The following is a 25568-nucleotide window of genomic DNA, read 5'->3' on the forward strand; positions in this document are numbered from 1 at the left end:
AAGGTTGAGAAAGTCGTCTTTACCCAACGCCTACTGCAGCCTGTGGACAGAACTATGCACGTCTTTCCCCAGTCGCGGCCGGCCCGAGGCCCGTCTTTAGCATGGATTTGGCACACAGCACTGTTTTATGTTCTCCTAAACAAGGCTCTCCTGGATGAAAAGTCTCTCTGCTGCTCCGTGACTTGGAAAAGCCGAGGCGGCAGTTAGCCAACGAGTGCTAGCTGACAGCCTGATGTGTGAAAGGGCACAATTCCAATCACCAGGCCCTGGAAATTATGCTGGGGAAGGAGGGGGCCCTGAAAGGGACGAAAACCAGTCCTGTCAGCATCAACAGTGATGATTGTCGCAGAGTCCATACCCTCGATGTTGACGTGGTATGATGAAAACAGCATTTCACCTCTGTGATGTTCCTTCCCCAAACCCACAAGCCCAGTCGAATCATGAGAAAACCAACAGATAAATCCAAGGCTGAGGGGTATCCTACAATAGGCACGACCCGCCCTCCTCAAAACCACCAAAGTCATCAAAAACCAGGCTGGTCTGAGAAACGGTCATAGCCAAGAAGAGCCAGAGACAGAACGACAAAACGTAATGTGCCACTCCAGATGGGATCCTGGAACAGAAAAGGGACAGTGGGTAAAAGCTAAAGAAATCTGAATGAAGTATGGATTCTGGTTAAGAATTATCTACCAGTGTTGGTTCCTCAATTGTGACAGACTGTACCACAAGATCATAAGATGTTAAAACTTGGGGAAACTAGGGCGCCTGGGTGGCTCAGTTGATTAAACCACAGCCTTTGGCTCAGGTCATGATCCCGGCTTTCCGGGATCGAGCCCCGCACTGGGCTCCCTGCTATACAGGGAAGCCTGCTTTTCCGTCACCCTCTGTCTGCCGTTTCCCGTGCTTGCGCTCTCTCTCTCTCTCTCTGTGTCAAATAAATAAAATCTTTAGAAAATAAAAACTTGGAGAAACTGTGTGCAGGGGGGTTATTTGGATCTCTCTGCACTTAATCTGCTCAATGTTTCTGCAAATCTTTAATTGTTCTGCAACCTAACTTCAACCCTGTTCCAAAAAAAACTAATCTGTTTAAAAAAATAATACAAAATTTTAAGTTCAGTTAAAAACAAAACAGCCCCCCAGTCCCATCCCACCGCTCCCACATCTATTCAGCTTCCCAGCAAGCATCGTGGAGCCTTGCGCCCTGCTCATGGCATCTGACGCTCCCGTAATAGGAGCCAGGCTCTTACGGTTCAGAACCACAGAGCCCAAACCCTGCAAAGGCTTTTAAACCTGCACTTAAAAACAAGTGCTTTGGGTCCAGCCCGAGGTCACTGATGGATCTGTTGCCTCCCGAGGAAAAGACAACCAGTTCCCTTGATTTGCATGTTAAGTGCACCTCCAATAAACGTTAAACACCAATTATTCTGTTTAATAGCCTGGCTTGGAATGATTGGCTCCCTTACAAAGTTCCAAAGACCGGCTGAAGAACAGAGAGGACTCAGAGCCTGGGACTGAGGAGAAAGCAGAGGAAAGGAACACTGGAGCAGGCCTGAGGGGCTCACGGCAGCTGTGACACGTTCCTGAATTCTCCGCACTGCCCCCACGAGTGCCAGGGCACCTCAGGCCCAGATTATCATGCTGCCCCTTCCCAGGCTGGCCCCTTCCTACTGGGTCCCTCAGGCCTGGCAGGCCTCCCCAAGTGGCCCCATCTCTGGGTCTCCCCCCACCCTCCTTCACTCATGGAGGAGGACGGTGCCCCCACAGCTGGGAGGATAGGGGATCCCCAGGTCCCCTGCCCCAAAGCTCATTCTCTGGAGCTCAGACCCAATCCAGCCTGGCCTCCCAGGGGGTGTGGGAGGGACAAAGCTCCTCTGTTATGTAGACAGGACCTATCATGTTAACCCCTAGGCATCTTTTTTTTTTTTTCAAGATTTTTTAAAATTTATTTGACAGAGACACAGCAGAGAGGGAACACAAACAGGGGGAGTGGGAGAGGGAGAAGCAGGTTTCCCCCCAGCAAGGAGCCCGATGTGGGGCCAGATCCCAGGACCCTAGGATCATGACCTGAGCCGAAGGTAGACGCTTAACTACTGAGCCATCCAGGCGCCCCAAGCCCTAGGCACCTTATCTTTAACGTGGAGTTCCTTCTGGGAAGAGAAACGTGGTCCAAGGAAGAAAAGAACCAACCGTGAAAAGAAACAAGGCCCTATCCTTAGAAAGGGAGACACAGAGTTCACAAATCACAAACACGGGCCTGGTTTCTGGAAGTTTCTCGGCAAGGACCACAAGCTGATCCCCCAGGGGGGCATGATGCCCTGCTGTCGCCCCATGAGTCTTCCCAGCCCCACACCAGCCCTCACCCCGCAGCCGCTCCAAACAGTCCGCAGAGGCAGGCCCACGGAGCAGGACATGGCCACCAGCCCGGCCCAGGCCACTGATGCATGCTGCCCAGAGTGAGTCAGGGAGCAGGGCAAGCATGGGGGCCCGGGCCCCGACCCCCAAAGGAACTCCATCCAGTTCCAGAGAATCTGCACAGAAGCCAGGCTAGAGCCCCAGCAGGCTGGGCAGACAGGAGTGAGTCAGGCCAGCCACAGGATCACCTCCTCCGCAGGCCTGCTGACAAAGGCCCCTTCAAGAGAGGCCAGACAGCAGCCCTAGAGGCAGAAACAGAAACTCCAGGGCCACGTCAGCCCGCCCACAGTCAGACCACAGGACCAGGCAGCTCGGCCAGCCCCCTTGCACGGCTCTACCCAACAACCCAGCTCCTGGAAAGCACAGCTCTGGCCCGCTGTAGTGCTTCACACAAATTCACGTGGTCCTGCTTCGCGGTGGCAGCGGCGTGGGGACAAACCCTGACCCACGGGGGGAGAAGGCATGTGTGGAAGTCACTAAAATGCCCGCCGGGTGGGCCACACACTCTCGGGGAAGAATCATCAGGGTGTTCAGAAGCCCAGGGAGGAGGAAAGCATTTCTGTTTCCTGGGAATTCGGAAAAACTACTTGAAAGAATGAGCTCTTGAGAGGAGCCTCGAAGGCTGATATAATAAAATAAAACAATCTGTTTTCATAATAATAATGTCATCATTACCATCATTATCATCACAGCAGTGAGCATCTACTGCTCACTTAACGCAGGCACCACGCACAGCACCTTACACAGCTCGCCCCATTATTCTGTGCTCATTTGACAGATAAGGAAACGGAGGCTTAGAAAGTTAAGAAAACTAGGAAGTGTCGGAACACAGATTAGAACCCATGTCCCTGTGTCTCCCAAGGCCGCCAGCAAGGGCTCCTTCCAGGCAGGGTCTGAGTGTAGGTGGACGGGACGCAGATATAAGGCCAGGGATGACCATCTGGGGACAGGGCTAGGGCTGGGAGCACGGCCGCAGCCAGGTCCGGCACCTGTCCTTGTTAATGGACAAGAGAGCACCGAGGGAGGTGTGATGTAGCTGGGCCCACCCGCGGGATCACTGGGAAAGTGGACTGGGGCTGACAGCCGGAGGGAAGGGGCTGTCACCAAGGTCTGGGTGTGACTCTGCAGCTGGGTGAGGTGAGAGGGTGTGTGGGTGAGGGATGGAGGTTAGGTACGTGTCAGAAAGGGAGCGTGTGTGCATGTGTGAGCCCACGTGTGCGTGAGGGCCCAGCCCCCCCTGCTCGGGAAGATTGCAGTGTTGTCCAGGAGGAAGGAAGGGACAGGACAAAGCAACCCAACCGAGCTGAGCTGGAGGGCTTTGGGAATGCAAGACCACCATTTCACGGCTCCACCGGGCCCTGGGAAGCCTGCCCAGCCGAACACATCCGAGGGATTTTTTGTTAAAGGGAGGCCATGAATGAATTTAAGACCTTGGCCTCTGGTCTTTTTGGAGCCCTGGCTTTGTCCTCTGGCTGTGTGGGGGTCGCCGGTGTTCCAACTCCCTCCCTCTCGGCCCTCTCTGGCCCAAGTCAGATATTCTGAGCAGTGGGAACAGCCGCATTCCCATGGCCCAGCTTGGTCCCCAGGGCCTTAGCCCCCTTCCTGGACTTCATGCTCCACCTCCCTCCCCCACCCCGCCCTGAATATCTTTGTAACAAATGTGTTCCTGTGTGGGCTCTAAGCTGACTTCATACTTCCCCAGGTCAAGGTCTTCCCTCCTCCTTCCTCTTCCAGAGTGGACAGGACACTGCCACCCTGGTTCCAGGCTTTCGTCTGGTCCAGAGATATTCTGCTGCTCAGCTCCTCTGGCCACAGTTACCAGCTGGCCAAAGGCTCTCCCTCCCGGGGATTTCACAGACCCATGGCCAGTGGCCTGGATCTCATCCTCTCTGGAGGCCAGCTCTTTCAACACTCTTCCCAGCCGGTTTTCATCCTGGCAGAGCAGAACACGTAGACCAATGTCTAGAAGGGGCCGGCTCCTGCACCCGGGGGAAGCAAGCCCGGGCTCACTTTCTGGAGCACCTCCTGTCCGACTGGCTGAAAAGGGAGGCTTTCTCCAAAGGAACCGGAGGCCAAGACCCTTTCCTGCTCAGCTCAGCTGCAACCCTGTATTATGAAATAATGAGTACAATTTGGCACCTGGAGGGAAAAGGGCTTTCTTTCAAGATTGTATAATCTACAAAAAATTAGAGGAAGAAATGTTTTAGAAATCATGGAATCTAACCCCTTATTGACAGATGTAGAAACAGGTCTAAAATTATGGAGGCTTTCACTTGCTCGAAATCAATCTAAACAGTTTCTGACTTCCCCCAAAAGCCCCATTTGCGTCCAAAAGGATATCTGTGGATTGAATGCACTTGCCCTTGGGGCAGAGCCAGGACTAGAACCTGGGTCTGTGCCTCCGGGCTCACAGCCTTTCTGCCCCAGGCTCTCTGTCTCCAGGGCCTGCGCCTGTCAAGACTGCGTGGCTTCCTCTGGGGCGCTCAGGCGCTGGGGCAGGGGCAGGTGGGTGATCTGTTAGACAATGAGTCCTGGGGGTTGCCTGGCACTGTGTGTCCTCCAGATGACAGCCCCCTAAGTCCGCCAGGGCTGGGGGGCAGGGGAGCATGTGCTCTGATCCAGGTGGGCTGGCTCACCTAAGGCTGTGGAAGCTTCCAGAGCCTAAGGAACTGCTCTTTCTCCCCTCCCTCTCCTTGCCACGCCCTCCAAGTCAATATAATGGAGCAGGCTCTTGGCTCACTAGGGTACCCACCTTGGGCACCCACCCACTTGGAAGGGACATTCAGTCCCCAGAGGACTGCTGGCAAGAGAAAAGAAGATAAGAGATGGGGGATGGGAGTGTGCGTCACAAATCCCGGCTGAGCTGCCAGAAGGCCTCAGCCACCCCTGGGTGTGTGTCCGCTTCTGAGCCTGTCTTCTCACCTACACGATGTCCTGAGTGGTGTTCCCTCAAGGCCTCTCTGGCTCCGAGAAATCTAGGATTCTCTTCTTCCTCACCCTAGTGTCCCCATCGATTAATGTCTCGTAGGTACTTAAAACAGTTCACTGAACCATTGAGTAAAACGGATCCTCCGTCAGTCCAAAGAGCACAGAGGCCCGGAAGGCAATGCCCCCCTCTGGTATCAACCACCTGAGGGACAGAAGCCACCAGTCTCTGAAAGCCCAGCAATGCAGGAGCCCTTTGCAAACCGGCTTTCTCTCCCAGAGGCACTGATGTGGCTGCAGGAGCCACAGGAAGCAGGAAAATGTGCCTAAAGGAGAGAGGGTGGCCAGACCCCCAAGAGGAGCAGATGTCCAGACTCGTACCATCCTACTACCCAGCTCCTGTCCTTCCTGCTCTTTCTGGCTTCCCTCTCCTCCGCGCCTTGTCTCCACTCTGTGTCCTCTCCCTGTCCTCTCCCTGCCCTCTCCCAGCACCTTTGCTCTCTTGCCCAGCCACAGCCTGTCTCCTTCCTTTATAGGGCCTCTGAGGCTTTTGCCGGATCCCATCAGCCAGAAAGACTCAGGGGCTGAGAGGAGACCGCCAGCTCAAGCCAGGAGCCTCGGACTTTCTCAGGGTCAGGGCAGGGAGAAAGCAGCAGAGGGATTGAATCTCTCGTCTGTGCTCTTGAGATGAGTACATGGAAAGGGACTCCTCTTTGTGGGAATCTGGAAGTGCATTTCTCAATACCTTCTTCCACAGGGTTCCTGGGGAGATGTCTTCCTTCTGGCCCTCCTCAGCCTTCCCTGACACACACTCCCGGGCACCGACCTAGATGAGGCAGAAAATTGCCCTCTCTCTTCCCGCTTGAGACCTATTTAGAAGTGGTGTGCGCGTGCGTGTGTGTGTTATGGTTGATGTGTGTGAGAGCATACACAGGCGCTATGAATGGCACTGAGGGTGCCGTGTTCCCTTGTGGTCAATGTACGGTGCATTTGGGGTGTACGTGGTCTATCTGTGATATGATATACTTGTATGTGCGTGTGTGGATGGAGTGTGTGGCACGACAGAACGCGTGGTGTTTGTGTGCGCAAGGGTGTGTAATGTGGTAGGTACGTATATGTGGGGTGTTAGGGGCACATTTGTGACGTGTGGCGGGGAGGACTGGAGTGGGTACGCGGCCACCTCAGTCCCACGTGGGAGCTAGCTGTCCAGGGTCACCCAGTCAGAGAAGCCAGGGATAACCAGTATCCAGGCAACCATGTTGGGGGGAGGGGAGGAGATATGGAGGTGAGGAATGGGCAGGAAAAGGAAGGGAGGCTGGGAATTGAAGAGGAGTTTCCATGGCAACTACCAGGGAGGTCACGTGCAAAAGGCTAAGTTGCAAAAACAGACACAACCACACATACACAATATGAGGGCGCGGGGCCCCCAGGGTGGGGTTCCTTGCACAGAGGGCATGGGCTGCCCACTGGCCCATCTCCAAACCTGGAAATCCGGGCCCAGCTAGAGAGCACAACGCCCAGGAGACAAAGGAAGTGGAGACAGAGGCCACGTTGGTGGGCAGAAAGCTCCACAGCCAGCCCCTCCTCCCCTGCCTGGGGGTTGGCAGTAGGGGCCTGACCAGGCCCACTCTCCAGCGCAGCTGCTCCCACCCTCGGGTGCCTTCTCTAACAGCCACCACTTGTAAGAGCCAGCAGCAAGCGCCAGGAGCTGGGGCTGCTCTTCCAACTGTCCATGGAAGCCCAGCGAGACACAATGGGGGAGGCTCTGCCAGAGCCAGCCCTGCTGGGGAAAGGGGCTGGGCATGGGGAAAGGGGAGAATGGGGGATCAGGGAGGCCCCCTGGAAGAAAACAGGACTGGATAAACAAGAAGGAGAAGAAAAACCAACAACAACAAAAACCAATGCAGACATTCTCATGAACCCCATGCTCTGGAAGCCCAGCCCTTCTTTACCCCCCCCCCAACCCTGCTTGCCCACCCCCCAGCCCCAGCTCCCATGCCCCCCAAGCACCAAACCAGCCGCCCCATTTTGTATTGCTGGTGTGTCTACACTCGCGCATCCAGCAACCTCTCCGTCTTCACATGCCCACGCTCCACTCCAGTGTCCACAGCCTCCCAGTAACAAAGGGGAAACTCGCGCTGGATACAGGGTGGGAGCTGCCCTTTGCCTTGCTCCAAACGCCGTAGCCCGGAGCTCGGCCACCGGCTTCGCCCCCACCGCCGCGGACGGCCTCCCCACTGAGGCCGCGGTCCTCTTCCGACGCCCACCTCCGCGTTCACAGCCCCCGGCGCGTTGTCGCCGCCCGGGCAGCCTCGGGCCCGAGAGGGCCGCTCACACCCACCGAAACAAACAACGCCGGGCCACTGCCCGCGCCGCGGTCGCTCCCCATCCCGGCCTCGCGCCCTCCTCCTCGGAAGACGAGCCCAACTTTGCCTCCCGCGCCGCCGCTTACCTGCCGAGCGCGAGCCCCTCGGAGAAGATCCCCGGAGGACGCACGGAGTCCGAGGAGCCTGGGAGCGGCGGGGCTGGGGGCAGGGCGGTGGGCGAGGCTCTCGCGTGTTTCCCGCCTCCCCTCCTGCGCAGGGCTGGGGCGGGCGGGAGCCGCGCGGCCGGCGGGGGCGGGAGAGGGGGGCGGGGCTCGGCCGGACCAGGGCTCCGGGACCCGCCGCCGCGGTGTCACCGGCTGGCTTGGCGCGAGCAGCCCCTCTGCGCCCCGCTCCTCGAGGGGTGAGGGCGGGCGCCTCTCCTAGGGCGGGCCCGCTCCCGAAGCAACAGGAGACAGCCGCCGAGGGGGCGAGCCCGCGCCCGGGATCTGCCCGCAGCCGCTGCTTTTTGGTTTTCCTCTGGGAAGGCAGCGAGACGAACACAATGACAGAGCTAGTGTCTCTCTGAAATAGTAAACTGAGGGGAACGGGAAAATAACCGAGCACCAGACACAGCAACCCACGTTAATTGGGAGGCTTGGCAATTAAGGGAAATGTGTACCCAAAGCATGAATGGCTGTGTCGTGGGCGCATGAGCGCGCTCCGGTTGTAGTTGTCATTTCCAGCTAGAGCCAGGTGGGGGGCGCGGGGCGGGGCGCTCACCCGACTCACAGGTGCGCTGCCCAGAATCCCCTTTCCAGGGCCCCTCGTCCTGGCCCTGCTGGGTTGCAATGCCTCCGCCACCCCAACCTCAGGCTCCAGATTTAAGAGGACAGCTGAATTTCGAGGTGTAAATCCTGGCTCTGCGGGGTCTACCTGTGACGTAACCTTGAGCCAATGGCTAAGGAAGATGTTGCACCTCAGTTTCCTTCCCGGTGACAATGGCTGTGGGAACACTCACCTCCTAGGAGGCTGAGCCCAGGATCCCCGAGGGAGTACTCTGCAAACCAGAGGCCACGGAGAGCAGAAAGGCGTGTAGGAAGGGGCCACAGAAACACAGCAAGGGCTGGCCATTCCTTGGTAGCCAGGAAGCCATGCTGCCTGCCACAAGGCTGCCCAGCCTGAGCCAGGGTGGACAGGCTGAGGGGTGTTTCCCGGGAGACACTGTCCCCACCTAGGCAGGGCCACAGAGACTTCCTTAAAGACCCCCAATCCTGGGACGAGGGGTACAGCTGGGAAGGGACCCAGCTCTACCTCTAACACCCCCAACCCTCAGCCTCAATATTTTTATTTGCAAAAGGAAGGACACTAGAGATTTCTAAAGCCACTTCAAGCCCTCACCTAGATGATTTTATTATTTTAAAAAATCATCAAGTCTCAAAACCCTGAGGCAGGACATACGCATGAATTCAAAAAGGCTTTGCATCGATTTGGAAGCCCTAAGTGGTCACTGAGAACAAGTGGGTAGCCTCCCTCACCCAAAGGAGACTGATGGGATGACAGTTTTCACCCACTGAGCACAGGACCTTGGACAAAGTAGACATGGTTCTGAGACAGTCCCCCAGCTCTGTGGGTACCTCTGAAGGCTAAAGCTCTAAGCCTGGCTCCAGTCTCACTGATCCACGGGACTCGACACAGACTGAGTCACCTTTCTGTCCCTGCCTTTTCCTCTACAAGTGAAGCCTTGGTGACAGCTGTCCTCCCTCTTCTTTTGCTCTAGCGGGTGAGCGTGATGAAACCACACCACTCGGTAGGCCCACGTCCTTGGGCAAACAGATTAATCCCTCCCAGATGACCTTGAGTGTTGCCTTTTGGCCATTTCTTTGCGCTGTTCTTTGGAATTCCTCCTGGTGGGGAACACACCAAACCCAGGCTTTGCAAGCCTGTTTGGGGAAAAAAAGGAACTCCGAAGCCAAGTCACCCGGAGTAGCAGCCCCGTTCCTGACACAGAATTGCAAGGTGTTTGGCCAAATTACTTCCTGGGAGCAGCTGTTGGCTTTGCTGACCAGTATAAGGGCTGGGGAGGGAGAACAGGACCTACGATCACTAGAGGAAGGCCCATGGCTCACCTCTCAAATTGTGCATCTTCACAGCTCCCCCAGGAGCACTGAAGAAAAAATCTGGGGTGGCACTGCCATGAAGCCCACACAAGTTTGTTTTAGAAAGAGTGGCACCCTCCTTCTTGGGGAAGAAGAAGCACATCTAGCCCCCGTGAAATGCGGGCGTGGGTGGGAAAGGGTCTCCAGCTGCTCCCCATTCTTTCAGTCCTTTACTGATGTGGGGAGCCCCTCTGCACCGAGCCCTGGGCCACACTCCAGGATACAACAGTGAAAGGAAAGGCTAACAGGTAAGATAGATATTTATCAGCTAGTCCTACAAAAAAGTTTTAATTAGGGGCACCTGTGTGGCTTAGTTGGTTAAAGTCTCTGCCTTTGGCTCAGGTCATGATCTCAGGTTCCTGGAATCGAGCCCTCTGCTCAGCGGGGAGCCAGCTTCCCTTCCTCTCTCTCTGCCTGCCTACTTGTGATCTCTGTCTGTCAAATGAATAAATAAAATCTTTTAAAAAAAATTTTAATTAAAACCTGGTTCAGAGTCCTGAGGATGTATCATTTGAAAAGCGAGCCAAATAGTCAAGAGGTGTTAAAGGGATGAGGTGAAGGAGCCAGGAGTTGGAGTGACAGGCAGGATTGGGAACTGAATCCAACATAGGAACAGAAGCCACACGTGCAAAGGCCCTGAGGCTGAAGGAGCATGGCATGAAAGGAGCCACTGTGGCCCTTGAGCAGGGGAGACAGGCTGGGGTAGGAAACGATGCCAGACCAGGCAGGCCTGGTAGATCCTGGGTGAGTCCAGCTCTTACCCTCAGGACAATGGGAAGCCACTGAAGGGCATTAGGAAGACAGTTGCAAGCAAGAACTGGGGAGTAGCTGGCTTACATTGTAGGAGGACCCAACAGTGACGGCTCAGGGGCTGTGAGGAGATCAATGGTAATGTGAAGGTACAAAATGAGCCTGGCCCCCAAATGAGGAGAACATGGCTTCTCTAAAGGCCCTGGGAGCAAAGAGAGAGAGAGAGAGAGAGAGCGAGCGAGCTGGGGCAGGGGTGCACAGCCGTGGTGGAAATAGGACAAGAAAGGCTAGCAACTGTTTCTAAAACTCTCCCCACTTGTCCAGAATTGGAGCCATGAAAAGACCTAGGGCTTAGAAGGACAGCCTAACTGTTGGGAGCACAAGGGACAGCTCAATGCTTTAAAGCTTGTGCTGAGCTCAGTAACTCACAACTGTGCTACTAAATACTAAAACCCCGTGTGGGGAACCCTTGCCTTGTCGCCAGGCACTGTGGCAAAAATAGCCTGTCAGTGTGTCAGCGCCCGGGGCACGGAGCGGCGGCCCCACTGACTGGAAGTGGAGGGCCAGCAGGGAAAATTAACAGGCAAGACCACGAGTTGTGGGGAAAGACCCCTACCTCTCCTGGCATGTAACCCTCCAAGGTGGCTTTGGGGTACCGTTTCACCCTGCCATGCATCCTGAGGAATCAGAGCAGCTCCTGCCCACCAGCTGCTACTTTCAATCCATTCACATTCACGTTATACAAGTTCGAATGCACCTTCGCCCCTCGGCCAAATGCGAGCCCCCGAACCCCAGGACAGAACCGTTTCCTAACTCCTTGGCTGAAAGTGCCTGGTCACTTCCAAACTGCTCCTTGAACCTGGTCTCTTCCACCCTCCCTGACCTGGGTTTTTGAACCGCCCCCAACCCCGCCCCAGCTTCTCCCTCAAACGGCTTGTCTGGGGCCCTTTGCCGCTTTACCCAGTTCCTGGACCATCCAGTCCACAACCATGGTTTTACCATCCACTTAGGGCTGATGGCCCCGCCCTCTCCAGCCCTGGTCCTCACCCCCAGAGACCCAGAAGAGTCATGCCCAGGGACCCAGCACTGCCCATGCTGAATCCATCATCCAACTGTCCTCACATATCAAAGGTGCTTCCCCTCCTGGGTCTTTCTTGAATTCCTAAATGGCACTGCCGCTCCCCCACCCCCCACCACCAGTCACTCACCCGGGAAAGCATGTACCGTCCTCACTCTCCTCCCGCCCAGTGCTTCTGTTCCAGATCAGGCCTCTCTGCTGCCAGACTCCTCTGGAGACTCTGCCTCAGTCTCCCCACCCCCAGGCTATCAACTCTCTGGTATTTTCTGCAGCTCGGATGTGACTCAAACCTTCAGCGGCTCCGTGTTTTCTACACCCTATAGTCTGACTTCTTAACATGACATTCCGTCTTTACAACCCAACACACACCCGCCGCTTGGCTTCATCTCCTGACCCCACTCTTTGCTCAGACTTCCCCATCCCATCTCCACCCCTGTCCGCCCAATCCTTGCAAATGCTGTCTCCCAGCCCAAGAGGGCCACTCACAATGATTCGAATATGCTGCCTGCTTGCTGCCCCCGATCTTTGCTCATATAGTTTCTCTGCTTCAAACATCTCCTAATTCCCTTCTCGTAAGAATCCTCCCTACTCTGCAAAGCTAAATTCAAACATCACTTTATTGAAATTAAGGCTGTCTTCTCCATGCTGTCATGACCAGTGTCAAGCTTCTACATTTATAATGGTGTACATTATCATCTGGCTTTTAGTTTGTGTCATTACCTGTGTGCGGCCCTAATGGAATGGGAAGTCCTTGGGGGCAGCCTGGCCTCTCACTCCATGTGTAGACCCCAGTGTCTCACCTGGTGACCTGTCTGTAGCTAGGCCTCTAGCTCACAAGACCGAGCATGATTATGTCCTAGCCAGCCTCTCCAGATTCATCATGAACACATTTTTCCTTGCTCTCTCAGCAATCTGTTAGTTTCACCAAAGCCTTCAGAACCGTCTCCCCATGCACTGGTACCCCGGCGCCTGCACACCTGTGTGTGATGCACTTGCTTTGTTCTGTCTTCCCCAGAAGAAAGGACGAAGGAGCAGTGCTGTTGAGGTCACAGGTAGAGGTGAGGGGAGTGGTGAGCCTCACGGGGCTCTGGGGCCAGACCACCTGCAGGGGAAGAGAAGGAGATCCTGATACCAACATGGGGGGGACATCTCTGATGGTGGAGGGAGCCATGGGGACCAGGTGGATAGCAGACACTGCTGGTTCCCTAGATCAGCTTGGTTTTCTTTTTCTTTTCTGTCCTTTCGCTAACTGAGCTACAATGTGCTCTGTTTAAAAACCACCTGTTCTCCAAATTTACTAGAGGGGTCTATGTGACCCAGCTCTGGCCAAGAAGATGGCAACAGAATTCTATTGAGTAAGAATTCTAAAAAAGACATATGACTTTTGCCCTTTGCACTTTTCTTCTCCCTCTTCCTCAACCTCCCCTTCCGTCCCCTCCTCTTCTCCCTCCTACTTTTCCTCCTCTTCCTCCTCATCCTTTTTTTGGTCAGAAATATGAATGTGACGCCTGAAGGTAAAGTGGCCATCTTGCATTCCAGATTTCTTGTCACCTGCGAAAATTCAGCTCGTGTTACAGAAATGCCCTGTAACTGGTTTTCTGTCCCATGCAGCCAACACAGTCCTGACTGGTACAAATAGGATGGAACAGCTAGAGAGGATAGCCTTGCATCATGAGAAAGCAGAAACTCAGCACGGGCAAATCTTGCTCGCCTAGAAGACCCCTACCTGCCACTTAACACTAGCACACACCTGACACGTGCCAACACCAGCACCTCTCTTCCTGGACCTGGTCCCCCCATGTTCCCCCCCGCACCGACTTAGCCACCTTTATAGCAGGATCTGGATTTTGAGAAGGGAAGAAAGCAAATACAGGCAGAGTGGGGGAGGTCTGAAATAAAATTTCACCCTGTCTTCCCACAGGAAAACTATAACATATGTCAGGAAACAAGGCATGCCAGAGCATGCATGAGATTTGCTCCTAAGTGAAAAATCCACCCCAGTCCCATCAGTCTAGAGAACTAATCCTGCCTGATTAACTTAAACTTGCCATGTAAGTGTGAAGCATCACCTCGAGGTGCCGATCTCTAATTATGAGCTTGCCCCTTCCAGAGCTGCTGGTTGTCCAAATCGAGCACATGACCACTCCTCCCCCTGCCTTTCCACTCCGCAAATGTGCACCCGTTTGTCTTTTCCCAGTGAATGCAAATGGGAGAAAACGAGCAATGTTGCCCTTTGGAGATAATGACGTTGGAAATTCAATACATAATGGCTCCCTAGACAAGACCAGAATAGCTTCGTGTTTCTCCTTTCCCCATGCATGGAGAAGCTGACAGCCTGTTAGCATAAGCAGGCGTATGAACTCCCCACCCCTCCCCGAGCGCCTGGAGCCAACGTTTGTGGGGAGAGGCACCTGTTTATCATCATATACTCTCTTCCAACCCACTGGATCCAGGCTCAGAACAGAGGCTGTCGCTGAGTTTGTGAGCCAGAGCCCCAGGGACCCAGCCTTCACCTCTATTCAGTCTCTCGACCAGCCCTGCACCCAGACAATAACCCACTAGCCCAACCTCACTTCCAGGCAAGAAAGACTTGAATCCACTTTTTTCTCTTTTGCATCCCCCACTCTCATCGGCACCCCAAAGCCCAAGCTAGAGTTGAGGGGAGCAATAAAAATGATCTGGGCTGGCTGGTGGCTGAACTTTATAGGGGAGTCTTGTGTAAAGCCTGAAACTACTAGCTGTGAGGGGAGAACAACTTCTGTGCAAGGCAAACTCAGCACCTGTGCACAAAGCTGCGCTTCTCCCAAGGAGCGGACAGCAGCATCCAGACGCCGGGCATCCCGGGGCTGTGCCTGGCCCGTCTTGGGAAGGGGGCTCATTTCTGACCATAATGGGCTTCCAAGAGGGACTCCAGGCAGGCCTGAAGACCCCTGGCAGTCGTGGGGACACTGCCTCTCTTGTCTGTTGGTAGTGGACTCTTGGGTTCATGGACTTCTCCATCTCCCTCCATCCTCTTACCATTCCGTTCTCTCTTTGATGCTGTTGTGTATGTAATTGCCTCTCAGACCAGAAGCCTGTTTGATGTCCACCATTTAAAGCATTATCTCTATTGATTTTCGTTTTTTAGGCCTTGTGTGGAACCTTAGTTGTGGCTGGTGGGAGGTGAAGGGCATAAAACCCTCACCCCTCTCTACTTCACTCTAATTCACTCTAATATTAACATTCACTCTAATATTAAGCATTTATATAGCCCTTGAACACAACTCCTTCCCAGCACATTGTTAGCTCAGAACCTTCAGCTCCCGAATCCGCAGGCGGGGTGCCATGACTTGACCCAGGCAATCACCTAAGTGGGTTGCTCTTGGATGGTGTATAACTTGAAAACAGGAAGAATATCCAGTTTATGTTTTTTTGTTTGTTTGTTTTGTTCGGGAGTGGTTTTAGGTTTTTTTTTCTTCTTCTTCTTTTATGCTTCTAATACCTGGTCCCTAACACTTGCTAATGTAATTGGTGGATAATCAGTATTTACTAATGCAAAAGATTAGAGTGATATTGACAGAGAAAAACAACGTGCCTCAAGAACAAGAGCGCCCCCCCACCCGCCCGCCCCTGCCCTGCCCCTGACCAGCACTAAGAGGCCGTCTGATGCTGCGTGGGCTGGCAGATAAGCAAGAGGCAGAGACGGAAAGCAGGCTTCCGGGGACATGGGCCACAGCAGATGCATCTGGAGATTGCTCTTAACTTACGGTAAGTTGTGCCTCCAGAGATGGCCTCAGCAGTGTTTTCCATCCCACGGGCTCTTCTGCCATGCCTACCACTGCGAAGTGGCACTTGTTTCTCCTCCCCGCAATCCGGGCTGGCCACGGCACTTAGTCTGAGCAACAAAAAGGGGCAGAACAATCACCGTAGAACTTTTTAGATAGGGTCTGCAGCAAAGAGCTGCAGCTTCTGCCTTCAATGTTTTGAACACCACCGCTTGGAAGCCAGCTGCCTTAGAGGAAGTCAGACTACTCTGCTGGAGAGACAGAGAGAACGCAGAGAAAGGATAGAAGCCACCTCGGACGTTCCTGTGCCAGATGAGCTCCTCCTGCTCAAATTTGGAGCAAATAAAGTGGTGGCTGTTTTTTACACCATTAAGTTTGGAAGCACCTGATTTTGTGCCATAGATGACTCAAGCAAGGTGATCAGGCCCACCCCAGACCCATGAATCCAATGCTCCAGGAACAGGACCTGGGTGTCGGCTTTTTAACAGAACCTGCCTGGGACAGAGAAAGAGCTGAGCCTCCCAGTGACTTCTCTCGTGGATGGTTTCATTTGTGGCTTGCAGACTCAGTGGGTCTGAAGCCCTGGAGCTCACAGTGTGTCAGAGCTGCAGGAACCCGGGCCAGGGACACACACGATGAGAGAGATAAGGCCACATCTTAGAAGAAACAGGGTACCATAGAGCTCTGTGTGCAGAGCCCCGAACAGAGCCACGGGACATCTGAACCGGATGAAGCCTTAGAGGACGTTTGGCAAACTGGGAGCCCATGGCCCAGAGTGGGGAGCTGACTGACTCAAAGTCACCCAGCTTGCTTGTGACCCAATTGGGACCAGAGCAAGGTCTCCTGAGTACTGTTTCACTCTTTCCCTCACCCATCTGTCTCTCGGGATTTCTGTGTCTTGAGGAGTGAGAAAAACAGACGCTTTCTTAAATGCATGATAAATACCTTAAAATATTAAATACCTTAAAATAAGCCATGTACATGTGAGTACCAATTATTAATATCCCAATGAATGCAAATATACCAAGAGTATCCAAAGTAAGAGAAAGGTCAGAATTAGAGGTGGAACTAATCTGGGCTGCCTTCCTGAAACAGTTGACCTTTGAAGGAAGAGGATGGAGGTTTGTGGCAGGCAGATAGCAAACCCAGGCACAGAGGTTGGAATGAGACCTGTGGGATGTACAGTCTTATCTACTTAGCAGGTTCAGAAAGGCCTGCCGGGAAGGAACAGGGATTTATAAGATTCCATCTAGGGTCTGTTTTCTTATCTGGTTCCTCTACCCATGGAAGGGAGACAGGACTGGCAGCTGCCCAAAGGGGAGGGCCTAATGACACAGACTTCCTGAATCCCCAGCCACCCCGCTGGGGCGCTAAGAAGGCTGACCAGGGGGGGCGCCTGGGTGGTTCAGTGGGTTAAGGCCTCTGTCTTCAGCTCGGGTCGTGATCCCAGGGTCCTGGGATCGGGCCCCGCATCGGGCTCTCTGCTTGGCAGGGAGCCTGCTTCCTCCTCTCTCTCTCTCTGCCTGCCTCTCTGCCTACTTGTGATCTCTGTCTGTCAAATAAATAAGTAAATCTTTGGGGGGAAAAAAAAAAGGCTGACCAGGGCCTGGGAGACAACGGGCCCCAAAAGCTCTATCTACAAGACCAAGGCTTCTGAACTTGGTGTCAGGATTCTTCTCTCTTCCCCTCTCTCCCCACGAAGTCTAGCCCGCCTTTGTTATTAGAGGAAGCCCCTGAGACACCACCCAATGTGTTTATTTTTAGCTTCCCATTCTTTCCTAAGAGCTGCCATGAGCAGAGAACATAACTTAAGTGTTCCCAGCTGTCCTGTGCTGAGGATTGTACAAAAGAGAAGGGATTCTGCTTGTAGTAGGAGAGGTCAAGTCCAAGCAGATGGAAGAGCTAACTTTGTGGTCAGAGTGGGCAAAATGAGCGAGGTTGGTTAAATTTATTTCTTTAACAAATAATTCTCACTCAATGGACAAATCAATAACATTTTCTGCAGTTTCCTCACTGAAGAGAGGTTCTTTTGGAAAAGGGGTAAGAGGCTGGTAGAATGTAGTCGGAAATTAGAATCCAGGACTGCTGGACTTGAACGAGTCACCTGACTTCTCTGAGTATCCGTTTCCTCTCCGGGAAGATGGTATTAATGCTACTCTCTATCCCGTAGGGTCCTTGTGGGGACTGATCGAGCTAAGACTCGGAAAGCACGTGCTGCCACACGCTAGCGATGGCAATCACTCAGTCAATATTCCTTTCTTGACTTCCCTGTCCTAAGTAAACCCACTTTGACCAGCCCCAAGATAGAAGCTCATCTTTAACCAACACCCAGTATGGACGTACCACATGACGGGCTCTCAACAGGGCAGGTCGCAACGTGACACGGCCCCTGCTTCTGACCACGACACCTTTGCAGATCATCAGGACCCTGGGTGGTCCAGGAGGAATGCGAGGGCCACCAGCCCCACCGCGTCTCTGGGGGACCCTGATCAACCCAGCTGAACTCACTGCACTGGCTCACTGGCAGAACCAACAAACTGCATGTCAAGCCAGAAACACAAATGCCACTGCCAACCTGAAGTGAGCATTTCCCGTGTGCCTGGCTCCGTGCCAATGAGTTCACATGCATCACCTCACTCGATCCGAACAGCAGCCCTGCGAGGCAGATCCTATGATCGATCAGCTCCATTTCCGAGATGGGGAGACTGAGCCCGAAAGAACGGCAGCAACTCCCCCAGAATCACTGCGTTGATAAGCAGCAGAGCCAGGACATGAATCTGGGCGCAAGCTGGGTACTCGTTTGGGGTTTTGTTTGGTGAAGATGTGACCTTAGTGCTTGGCTGTCTGGCCCCTTCTTCCCAGGAGGAGATCCCGCTCCCTGGAGCTCCCTCTGTGCACTACCCTGTGATACAAGGACACCCTCTCACAGCCACCAGCCCCTGGCAAGCCATGCCCGGTGTGAAGCCGAGGCCCTGGCACCCGCCCTACACTCCCTATCTCTCAGCACACCAGAGCCATTAGCCAGGGCTAGGCGGGAAACTGTTCCCTTTGCCCTGGCCATCTGCTTAGGGGTTGTGCAGGGGGATATTTTTCCCCCTGAATAAGCCATTTCTCTTGCTCTCCCATTGTGAATTTCCTGTTTTCTGCACCATTGAGATTAGATTTCTTTCTGTGATAAAAGAAGGACGCCTTGTGGTAGCTCTGCCCAGGGATGGGTAAGAAATAGAGGTTCAGCTAGAGACATAGCTGCTGATTGTCATTACCATCCTCATTTAATATCTGCTAAGTGCCTCTATGACTTGGAAGTGCTTTGAGAAGACAAAGTCAAGGAGATGGGTAAGTTTCCTCCCCGAGGGGGTCTCCATGCAAACCTCCATCTGCAAAACAAATTTCCCAAAGCCTCTCTCACGCAGGTGCATTCAGACACACACTTCCTCTGGGGGTGCTTCTCAAACCAACACGCAAATCACAACCACCAGGGGTTAACTCACAAATGCTGGGCCCCACCCCCAGGAAAGGCTGATGCTTCTGGTCAGGGGGACCACACTTGGAGAACCAGCCCCCTCCTCCACCCACCGGCAGCTCTCAAGAGACTCACCCATGTGCTCGAAGGCACGGACACTTTCAGACAAACACGACCTGCCTCCTCTTCAGCATCCTTGGGCCCCAGTCTCCGGCCTCGTTCTCTGGGCTCCAACCTCTCCTGTCTTCTTTATGTTCTTCAAGCTGTGCTCCTCCTGCCTCAGGAAGGAAAACAAGTGGGAGAAGAGTGAATTTAGGTGGAAAGGCCAGAATGTGGGGAATGGCAGGAGACTCTCCTGGCAGGATGGTCCCCAGTCCAGGTGGAAAAAGAAATGGAAAGCTTTCTGTCCTCTGGAACATGCGTCCTGTTAATCTTTGTCTGGGTTATGCCTCCTTAGCTTTCAGACTGTAGCTCTGACTGCCCTTTATCAAGGAAGCCTCCTCTGATTTCCTCTGCTACGCTGGCCATCATCATTAGACCAAGGGAGAGCCCAATTTAAGTGGCCATATCTTCATATAAATTTTCTTTACATGGTTACGGTAGGTTTTAAAAAAAAAAAATGTACATCTGAGGGGTGCCTGGATGGCTTAGTCAGTTAAGTGTCCAACTCTTGATTTTGGCCCAGGTCATGATCCCAGTGTCATGAGCTAGAGCCCTGCATCGGGTTCCGCGCTGGCCAAGGAGGCTGCCTAAGATTCTCTCCCTCTGCCCCTCCCCACCCCATATGTGCATGCATGCACTCCCTCCCTCTCTCTCTTTCTTAAAAAAAAAAAAAAAAAAGTATGTTTGACCCCATGAGAGACAGGATCATGCTGAGTTTCGCCCCTACCTGAGCATCTGCTTCAGGGTAGATGCTCAGAAACGTTTGTTGAATGAATAAATGAACCCTCACACGTGGGCACAGGTCACACGTACACACAGGTATTCACACAAGAAGACATTCACGTGTATTCTTTCATGTCTACCCTCAGCATTCTTTGCAGAAAAACACAGCAGACACTGTTTGGACACTGTTTGAGGTATAGAAGTTAATTCAGCTCTTCTGAAAAACAATTCAGCCTTTGGAATAGAAATGTAAACAATCCTACTTATTGAAATGTACTCATGGCAACAGTGTTTATAAAGCAAACTCTGGAAACTATCCCTACTTAGATGTCCACTGACAGATTAAGAAAATTGATATATCTAGCCAATGGAATAGCCTACAATTGTTAAAGATGATAATATCCATCCCTTTGGAGAAGGTGCTTATCTTATATTATTGAGAAAATAAAATCAAGATACAAAATAATCTGTAAAATATGATCCCATTTACATAAAACTATAGCCCTCTCTATGATTGCATAGAGTTGTAGAACGATGTTATCAAAATGCTAAGGATATTTACCTCCGGATGGTGGGACTTATTTAAGATTTTATTTATTTATTTGAGAAAGAGAGTGTGTGTGCACAGTAGGGAGAGCATGAGCACGGACAGAGGCAGAGGGAGAAGCAGGCTCCCCACTGAGCAGGGAGCCCTACGTGGAGCTGGATGCCAGGACCCTGAGATTATGACCTGAGTTGAAGGCAGACACTTTACCGACTGAGTCACCCAGGCACCCCAGATGGTGGGATTGAAGATGATTTTTACTTTCTTCTTTGCGATAGTACCGACTTCATACTGTTGCTGAGAGATTAAAAGAGATAAAATGTGGATGATGAGGAGAGTTTAGAGCATACTAGGCACAAAAAGTTCTCTTTATATCATTTGTATAGTTTCCAGGATTGTTTTGATTTTTAAGAATCCTCCTGTAGTGAGAACAAAGTTACAAAATCACAAAAACAATAAAGCTTTAAAACATAGAGCGGGCTGGAAAGGGCCAAGGGCCGGTATGTGTCCTCCAGCTCCAGCTCAGACCACAGTCCCAGCACTTAACACAGTCCTCAGTACTAGTAAGTGCTTACAACAATTTCTTGAATTCAACTGGATTTGGAGCATCCATTAGTCCAGTGAGAAGTTTTATCAGAAAAGAACCTAATGGAATACTAGTCTCCAGTGACACCATGAGGCAGACCCCAACCAGACTTCATTGTTGATACTGAGGGTGTCAGCCATGCTTCCCCAATGGGTCAGAGTGATTGAAGTGTTTCTCTCTCTCTCTGTTTTAAAGCTTTTTTTTTTTTACTTGAAAGAAAGAGCAAATGGAGATTGAGAATATGAGGTGGGGCAGGGGTGAGGGGGAGAGGGAGAAACAGACTCCATGCTGAGCAGGAAGCCTGGACCCCAGGATCATGACCTGAGCCACAGACAGACACTTAACCAACTGCACCACCCAGATTCCCCAACCAGAGTGTTTCTAACTAGAGCCCTTGCCTGGGACACATCAAGCCCAGGAAATTAAGGAAATGGGAATCCCCGGTCCTCTTTCTCCCACCCACTGAGCTCTTCATTAAACTGCAGTTAAATTAACGTCTCTCTTCTTCAACAAGACCCAACATCACCACAGAAAGCTGACTAGCCTTTGGCTTCTTTAGATGAGAGAGTGTTCACTTTTTCCTGAAAGTGGACAGTGAGGGTAAATAAAAGACATGGTTCCAAAGCAATTTCCAGGAAGCAAGTATCCAAAGTCATCACGTGCAGACCCCCAGGTTTTGTCTTTTTGCGTCGTCTAATATAGCAGTCTTCAAAGTGTGGGGGTGCCTAAGACATTTTCAGGGTATCAGCATGTCAAAACTATTTTCATATTAATACTATGACGTCATTTGCCTTTTTCATTGTGGTGACGTTTGCACCGATGGCACATAAAAAACAGTGGGCAAAACCATTGGCTCCTTCACATGAATCAAGGCAAGGGCACCAAATTGTGCCTGTAGTCATTTTACCACCACACACTTGTCAGTTTTGCTTAGGAACATCCTTGCTGAAGCGGTATAAATTATTAATTATTATCAGGTATTAACTTATTTAAATCTCAATCCTAAATATATGTCTTTTTAAAATTCAGTGTGGAAAAAAATGAGAGCACTTGTGCTGCATACCAAAATTTTGGGGTTGTTTCTAGAAAAAGCACTTATATTTCAGCTGCGAGCTGAACTTGCCACTTTCTTCATGAAACACCATTTTTCCTTGAAAGAAAATTGACGAACTGTGATTACTCCGACTTCAGAGTTGGCAACCATTTCCTCAAAAATGAACAAAATGAGATTGTCACCTCAAAGAAAACATCTGACAGTGTTTGTCCCTAATGATATAATTTAAACTTTCAATTGAAAATTTGGATTTTGGAAGATTTGGATCCTTTACCAGGAGCTTCCCAATCCTTAAAGACTTTTCTGATGACATCAGTGATGGTATGAATAGATTTGTTTTCATGTTATAAAATGGAATGTGTCAACATCTGGAAGATGTTCATAGCTCAGAACCAATATTTTCCAAATGATCAATTCATAATGTTATGAAATTATACATAGGTGAAAACCCCATTGAGAGTGCAACATAGACCAAGAGATTTAAAAACAACCAAATACAAAAAGTTCATTGACAGATTTCAGACTCCACATTGCAACTAATCTTTACCAACTGCTGCTTGTCAACTTTGCATACAGTATTGAAGTATCCACAAGTACTTGAAAAGGCTATTTAAATATTCTCTCATGGGTTGCCTGGGTGGCTCAGTGGGTTAAGCATCTGCCTTCGACTGAGGTCATGACCTCGGAGTCCTGCATCGGGCTCTCTGCCTAGCAAGGAGTTGACTTCTCCCTCTCACTCTCCCTCTCTCCCTCTCACTCTCCCTCTGTGTCCTTTATCCCTCTCTCTGTCTCAAGTAATCTTCGAAAAAAAAAATCTTCAAAAAAAAAAATACTCTTTCACTTTCCAACTCTGTATCTGTGTGAGATCAGATTTTCTTCATATATTTCAACCCAAACAACATATCACAACAGATTGAATACTGAGGAAGTATGAGAATCCAGCTATCTTTTGTTTAGCCAGATATTCAAGAGATTTGCAAAAATGTAAAACAATGCCACCGTTCTTATTTTTTGTTTTGAAAAAAGCAGTTACTTTAATAAAATTATTATTTATGTTAACATGTGATTAAATACTTAGCTATAAAGGTAATGAAATAGGTACAGGACCTGTATGCTAAAGACTATAAAACTTCAGTGAAAGAAATCAAGGAAAATCTAGGTAAATGGATAATATGGGGCCCCTGGGTGGCTCAGTCAGGTATGCCTCTGCCTTCAGCTCAGGTCATGATCCCCAGGTCCTGGGATCAAGCCCCATGTCAGGTTCCCTGCTCAACAGAGAGCCTACTTCTCCCTCTCCCTTTCCCCCTCCACCTTGCTCCTGCTTTCTCACTCTTCCTCACAAATAAATAAATAAACAAACAAACTAACAAATGAAATTCTATGTTCCTGGTTCAGAAGACTCATTAGTTAACATGCTAATTCTCTCCAAATGGATTACAAATTTACCACAACCCCAATAAAAATTTCAACAGGATTCTTTGGAGATAGAGACAAGCTGGTTCTAAAACTTGAATGGAAAAATAAGGACTCAGAAGACCTAAAATAATTTTGAAAAAAAATTGGAGGACTCACCCTACCCAAATTTAAGACCTACTATAAAGCTAAAGTAATTAAGACAGGGTGGCATTGCTGAAAGGATAGACACATAGATCAAAGAAATATACCCACACAGATATGCTCAATTGACTTTTGAGAAAATGGAAGGGCAACTGGGTGGGAAAAGTGCAGTCTTCAAAATATGGTGCTAAAACAACTGGACATCCATTAGCGAACAAGTGAACCTCAATCTAGATCACAACGGTATCTCAAAGTTAACTCTAAATGGATCCTAGTCCAAATAAAAAACATAAAACAACAAAATTCTTAAGAGAAAACATCAGAAAAAGTCTTCAGTCTTCATGAGCTTAGATTTGGCCAAGAGTTCTTAGCACAATCCAAAAAGAAAAAAAAAAAAAATGATAAGTTGGAATTCAGCAAACTCACTGTGTCTCTATAAGGGCACAATTAAGAGGGTAAAAAGACAATCCACATAGGGAGAATATATTTATAAATCAAATATCCAGCAAAGATTAGTAACTAGAATATATAAAGTACTCTCAGAATTCAACAATAAGAAGACTAGTATCTAGCATATATAAAGAAAAGAACTCTCAGAATTCAATGATAAGAAACAAACAACCCAACAAAGAAACAAGAAGATCTGAACAGACACTTAGCCAAAGAGGATATCCAGATGGCAAAATAACACATAAAAAGATGCTCAACATCATTCGTTGTTAGAGAAATCCAAATTAAAACCACAATGAGATACCACTACACACCTATTAAAATGGCTGCCCTAAAAAATCTGGGCGATACCAATCACTGGGAGACGAGGAGCAAGTGGAGCTCTGATATTGTGGTGGGAACGCAGAATGGTACAGATTCTCTGCAAACAGCCTGGCAGTTTTTTATACAGTCAAACATACAATCACCATATGACCCAACAATCCCACCTGTAGTAATTAATCCTAGAGGAAAGCAAACTTCAGTCACATGAAAATCTGTACACAAGCATTGAAATCTATGCTCATCTTAATTTCCACCATGATCTTATCAAGAAGGAACAGCTTTGAGTCATGAGAACTTCTAGGCCTTTGTGCAATGTTTACAACAGAGACAAGCCTGGACTGTCTCCAAGGAGAAGGGCTTTGGGGGCGGAAGACAAGGGAGCAGCTAGAGCCTGACCCTGCGAGATGGGAGGTTCTTGAGACTAGGGGTACAGAAAGCTGCAGATTCGCAAGCTGTTGCCTGCACCTGTAAAATCGTGTGAGGGCGGCCCGTGAAGGCTGCAGATGGAGCAGCCAGCCTGGGAGCAGGGTGCGGCCTCCCTCAGGGCATAGCATCCTGGGGAAGAACAGGAGGAGGAATGCTTTCCAGACAGGCAGAGAAGTTCAGTCAGATTTTAATCTATTTTATAAAGAAAGGTGACATTTCTTGTACCTTCATGGCATGGAGCAAATTCCTGCTGACTGCACGGGGTGTTCGTCGGAACCCCAGAGATCGGACGGAGGTCTCCTGGGGAACACCACTTATGGAGCTTGTGGGAGACAAAAGGAGTGGCCAGATGGCCAGAAGGGAGAGCTTGATGCCGCAGAAGCAATGGCAATGTCACCGAGCAGGGAGTCCTCAAGAGTTCAGTTCCAGCAGGGAGTTCCAGTAGGATGACGACTGAAAAGCTACCATTAGATTTGGCAACATGGTGGCTCAATGACATGATGGGGCAGGAGCCAGATTTGAGGAGCCCATGGGGCATGAGGTTGTGTGTCCCCTCACAGCCCTGAACCATCAGCTCCATTGGATGAGTGGCCAGGTACTTCCAGGGCAGGGCCAGGTACCCATCCTGGTCCCATCAGTGGCAAGAGAGAGCAGAGAGAGCTCAACCCAGTGGCCCTCCCTGACTGAGAGAAATGCCCAGCAGGAGACGTCCAGCTGCCTCGGGTGGCGGTGTCACCTTCACAGAAGACCAACCCCATTGCTATAAAATGAAGAGGCAGGTTTATACAGAGAAATGGCAAATCTCCTAAGAAACTTGAACCCTGTGAAGATTTATTCAAATTCCCCAGTCCCGTCTCACTGGTTTGCTGAAGGGGTGGAGAAAGAGGT

The 25568-nt window shown here is 50.9% G+C and overlaps 1 protein-coding gene across 2 annotated transcripts in view; it reads right to left on the reverse strand.

Annotated features, from left to right (window-relative positions):
* The window catches only part of FXYD6 (FXYD domain containing ion transport regulator 6), a 29683-nt gene extending 21708 nt beyond the window's left edge, over positions 1 to 7975 (reverse strand). The window contains exon 1 of one of the 2 annotated variants that reach the window (XM_032868598.1): positions 7790 to 7975. The gene's annotated coding sequence lies outside the window, so the exon portion shown is untranslated. The remainder of the gene's footprint in view (positions 1 to 7789) is intronic. The other variant, XM_032868597.1, reaches the window with a different exon arrangement.
* Positions 7976 to 25568: the final 17593 nt, after the last annotated feature.

The sequence above is a fragment of the Lontra canadensis genome, unplaced genomic scaffold, assembly GCF_010015895.1.
Source record: "Lontra canadensis isolate GAN:19392208 unplaced genomic scaffold, GSC_riverotter_1.0 scaffold36, whole genome shotgun sequence".
In the NCBI taxonomy this organism is placed as follows: domain Eukaryota; kingdom Metazoa; phylum Chordata; class Mammalia; order Carnivora; family Mustelidae; genus Lontra; species Lontra canadensis.